At 35.2% G+C, this 5295-nt stretch overlaps 1 long non-coding RNA gene across 1 annotated transcript; it reads left to right on the top strand.

Annotated features, from left to right (window-relative positions):
• Nucleotides 1-669: 669 nt before the first annotated feature.
• Nucleotides 670-3605, top strand: LOC127866564 (uncharacterized). Its single transcript, XR_008043037.1, has 3 exons — nt 670-830; nt 1604-1665; nt 3320-3605. It is a non-coding gene; the product is annotated as an uncharacterized LOC127866564 (long non-coding RNA).
• Nucleotides 3606-5295: the final 1690 nt, after the last annotated feature.

Genomic DNA, 5295 nt, shown 5'->3' with positions numbered 1-5295 from the left:
ATTCGTGAAACAAACGCATTTATTCCGTGAAATTTGCCAAAACGCGTCATATCCCACTAAAAATGATGATTTTCTGTAAATTCGGCTCCTTTGTGACTAGGCCTGGTTTTGCGTTTAGGTCATAATACACTAAATAGTTTCCCTATATAATTCAATGTAAAAGTGACAACTTTGAGCGAAAATAAATGCAACATTTTGAACATAGAGACCCCCATAACCATACCTTTTCTTAAAGGCCATTCTAAGCGGAATCGATTTATGCAATAAAAAAGATATGTCATGTGCAAAGCAAGAAAGAACTTGACACAAATCAAAATCGACTGTTTTTGCAACTTTTTTTTCGGCCGTTTCCTAGTGGAATGTAACCTTTTCTAGTGCAATGGTTTACTATAGTCTTAGTGTATCATATTTCAGGGATTCAGTAGTGAACACCTATTCATGCCCTACCATTATCTCCGCAAGATAACACCCGAATAATGGTAAAAAGTGTAAAACATGCCTTCCTGTCAACTATAATATTTTTTTAGAGAGTACAGCCCTACATGAAGCGATCATTTAGTGTATTGAAACCTTCATTGGAATTATGGTTACAATACACTAAATACTTTTGGTGTTCAATGCTATACCCTCTAAAAACAAAATCTTCATTTATTTGAAGACACAATTCTCTGTACGGGCACTTGCCATGACTTTATTTTTGAATATTTCTGTGTTCATGTGGTAGGGAAAACATTGTTGTATACTACAAATTCCCTGTTTTGCTTTTAGGTTGGAGACTACATAAGACTTTGACAGTTGGCGGGAAACCATCATCAACTGGAGAGATGCCGGTAAAAAGATGGCCATAAAACAGTGACCGCTGATTCGCATTGAGTTCTTTCTTACATATTGGATGACCTATGTTTTTTATTGTTTAAATCATTGCGGCTTGGAATGCTCTTTAAGAAAAGGTATGGTTATGGGGGTGTCTACGCGCAAAAGTTTGACTTTATTTTTTGTTAAAGTTATTGCTTTTACATTGAATTTGTGCAGGAAATCTTTTGGTATGTTGTGACCTAAACTAACTTATGATAAAAATGAAATATCATCTGCAAGTGCAAAATATGACTGGGAAAGCAGATTTTTGGTCATTTCTTAGCAAAAGGGAAGAAAATAAGTGCATTAAATGCATGAATTCAGATTATTTGACCTGGAATAGTTGTTTTTCAAGTTGACCCCCCACCTTTATATAGTGGAATAAGGGCTAAATTGCTTTCCGACTTAAATTCAACCGCATATTGGTTGACCGTGTCGCGTTAATGTGTTACATGAAGTTAGAATTCAACGCCAGGGACTCCGTGATCGAGTAACGCAACTAAAGCTTTTGCGAAAAGCATGAACATTCAAACAGAGCCCCATTTCACCGACATGGAATGGCAGGCATTTTTACAGTATGGACAGTGCAGCAGATGCTTAACTGAGCCAGCCTTCATATTTAGTACAATCATGAATTTAGCAAGCTTTATCACTTTATATTATTCATAAAAGTACACTTAAAATACAAAAATGCATGTTTTTGTTTCATTTTTTTATCTTTTTCTATTGGGTATTTTGACTTTTTCAGGAAGAGGAATGTCTGCGACTAAGTCAAGGGCCACTGGATAAGGGTTGTTGATGGCAAAACAGGTAATAATATCATTTTGTTATCATGTACACAAGCAAATAAGCATATGCATGATGCTTTAGGTGTGAAAGACTGTCATAATCCGGTTTGTGGTCACTCACACCCTTGCCGTCATGTAATTCTCCTCGAGTTTGTATTGATAGTTCCGCGTCCTGACATGTAAAGCTCGTGCTTTGTTGGCAGCTGAAGTTGACACTTCACAGGTTTATCCTTGTTCCTGAGCATGTATGCAGTACAGCTGAGTTGATTTGCTACTTGTAACCCTACAATTAGCTTGTTTTTGGTATTGTTTTCTCACAATATGCTTATATTCATGGTTCTGGCTTAAAAGGGTGTCGCGCCTTACTTAAACATAGCATTGTTATAGCAAGTGTCCCCTTCATCATTTACCTTAGAGGGATCTTTTTGACGAAATTTGGCACTTTCAGCAACTTGTTTTGTTTTTTATTTGGTACATGCTTCTCTCATTCAGTGATTTAATGACAGTATTGTCCTTATTCGTTTTTCTTTGCATAGAAAGGTGACATGAAACATTGCTATTTGTTGTGTTGAGAATTCTGCAGGAAGCTGTGTCCCCAAAAGAAGTACTAGAAACCCCTTTCAGGATCTGAACTGCCTTTCTACCCCTGTTACTACATGGAACATCATTGCTAAGCTTATAATGCTTGCCTACATATGTGTATTTTGTTCAATTTAACTTTTCCTTCCAGCTTAACCCCCCCCCCCCACCCACAAATGAGCATTGTATTCATTCGCTTTGGACCAGATTGCCACCATAAAAATAGCCTAAAGTACTTATTTTGTGTCCAAAATATGAAAATTTGTATTGTCTTGAACCTCTAAATGAGAGCTGGCAATGCTATTGACCATCTGCTGCAGTTAAAAGGCACCCATGACATTATATGCTAGAATATTTCATTGGCGGCTGGTAAATAAATGGGCACCGATCGACAAGGCGCTTTCAAGATTTTACACTTTTATTGGTGTGAAATAACAAGTTATTGGAAGCTTATTGATTTCTACACTTCAAAGTATCTTTGATCTCTCATTTTGACTAATTAGGTTATTGTCTTGAATGAAATTGGATTGTTTTTGCTTTGAAATTGGCATTTTTGGGATGATTAAAAAAAAACACACAAAAAAGACATTATCAAAATTGCATAGAGTGAAAATATCTAACAAATTCATTCTTTCCCCACCACACATTAGCCCCACTTGCATGTCTATTTGGTTTGTTTTGGTATTTTATTGCAGATATTGAACCCAACAGCTTTGAATCTTAAAGGGGCAGTTAAGCTTTAACAGGCCTAATATCGCCTTGTTCGGACTGAAAACACCCGCGTGTGAAAATATGATACCGAATGGCCAAATGGACAGCTAATCTAGCCAAACTTAATATATTGGTGCAATATGGATGGGAAGATAATAATATGAAAGAAAAACACATTTCAGTCAAAATAAATTTCTCTTATAGGTTACAATACACTAAATACTTTTGGTGTTCAATGCTATACCCTCTAAAAACAAAATCTTCATTTATTTGAAGACACAATTCTCTGTACGGGCACTTGCCATGACTTTATTTTTGAATATTTCTGTGTTCATGTGGTAGGGAAAACATTGTTGTATACTACAAATTCCCTGTTTTGCTTTTAGGTTGGAGACTACATAAGACTTTGACAGTTGGCTGGAAACCATCATCAACTGGAGAGATGCCGGTAAAAAGATGGCCATAAAACAGTGACCGCTGATTCGCATTGAGTTCTTTCTTACATATTGGATGACCTATGTTTTTTATTGTTTAAATCATTGCGGCTTGGAATGCTCTTTAAGAAAAGGTATGGTTATGGGGGTGTCTACGCGCAAAAGTTTGACTTTATTTTTTGTTAAAGTTATTGCTTTTACATTGAATTTGTGCAGGAAATCTTTTGGTATGTTGTGACCTTATCATCGTAACGCGGCGACGCTTTCATTTAGCAAGCGCCTGGATGACAGAGCAGGAAAACAGTCAAAGTTATTCAAACGCTTTGCGGACTAGATTTCATAGTTAAATAAAGCGTCTGACAAAATTATTTACGACGACATACATCATATTCAATCTAACTGAATCCGTTGTTCAATGTGCATGTATTTGTAAAGCGTCTGTACTTTCAGTTTCTATTACGATGCCTAATATTAATCTCCAAGAATGGTCGAAAGACGGGCGCGATTGTTGCGTCAAAATATCAGTCGATCGCAACCTTTTTCGAACCAAGATAGCAAGAGCCAATAAGTGCCGAATCATTCGTGTTATCGCTTTTTAAAGTGTAAAGTTTATATTATGGGCAGTTTAAATGGTTAAAGATATTATTAAACATCTGTTTATTAAAGTTAATTATGATAGTTTACAGTTTTACTGAATCAATACAAGAGTTCAGCTTAAAATGAAGTAAAGCAGAAATAATTTTAAGGTTTGTATTTTTATAACTCGATTCACCCTATTTCAAGAATGAAATCACCCTATTTTTCAAAATCAATGGGTGAAAACCCTATTTTCAAAATAATTATCTCGGGCACTGGTATAACATTATTTTAAATCCGTTTCGTTTAAGTTTAAAATTGAATATAAGTATTAATTTTCATAATAAGAACAGACAAAATAAGTACCTATGATTTTTTATTTTGCTTGGTAGAATGTAAGTGCTTGCTCTTTAGTTTTGTAAAATGATTTACTGTCCTGTTTAGCCAAGCATTGGGAAATGTTCTAAATGAATCGCATAGTTTACATTTGCATATGACAGATGTACACAGGAACGTAACAGTTGTTACTCTGTTGCAGTAATCAAACGAACACATCGGAGGGTTGTATTATAATCCGGTGCATGGAAGGTTTGTCTTCAAATAAAAATGTTATAACAAGGCATCCTTCTTTCAAATGCAATTTAATAAATACCACCGTCTACGTTTAAACATGTCAATAGCTTATCATATACAGGATTGCTAAACAAATTGCTCCTAAAGTATATCGACAAAGATCAAAAATCGTTTAGGTCCGTTTATGGCGGACAGGGGGGGTGTATCGAAAGAAAGACCATAGTGTATGAGTAACATAGTAACATAAAATTCTAATAAAGTAACTTCCTTGGACTTTTTTTACAATAGAATTACATGTGCATGATTTAAAGTAAAGTTAGAAATTCAAACTTATATTTCCAGTTTTAAAAATATTAAGTTTTGTCACCACGTGACATTGATTCAATTTTAAAGTAGTATTTTCCAATATGATGAACATAAATTGTATCCACGTTCGTGTCGGTTTAAAGGGGCCTTTTCAAGGATTTTGCCATGTATTGAAGTTTGTCATTTCATGCTTTATATTGATAAATGTTAACATTGGATCTAAAAAGCTCCAGTGAAAAAACAAGAATACAATTACAAAAATAGTAACCCTCAACCTGGCTCGAACCAATGACCCCTGGATTCCTGTAGTAAAAGTCTACTGTTTAGACCACTCGGCCATCCGTGCTCATACAATGAGAGATGGTTTTTTTATTTTTTGTATATGTTAGCCTCGTAGTTTCACAATATTTCACGACAACAACAGAACTCTCCAAATTATTCAATCGTTTCGCGTTGCAACGCTTTATACTTGT

Source organism: Dreissena polymorpha, chromosome 1 (assembly GCF_020536995.1).
Source record: "Dreissena polymorpha isolate Duluth1 chromosome 1, UMN_Dpol_1.0, whole genome shotgun sequence".
Taxonomy (NCBI): domain Eukaryota; kingdom Metazoa; phylum Mollusca; class Bivalvia; order Myida; family Dreissenidae; genus Dreissena; species Dreissena polymorpha.
Note: the sequence above shows the minus strand (reverse complement) of the source record. Positions and strands in the feature narration are given on the sequence as shown.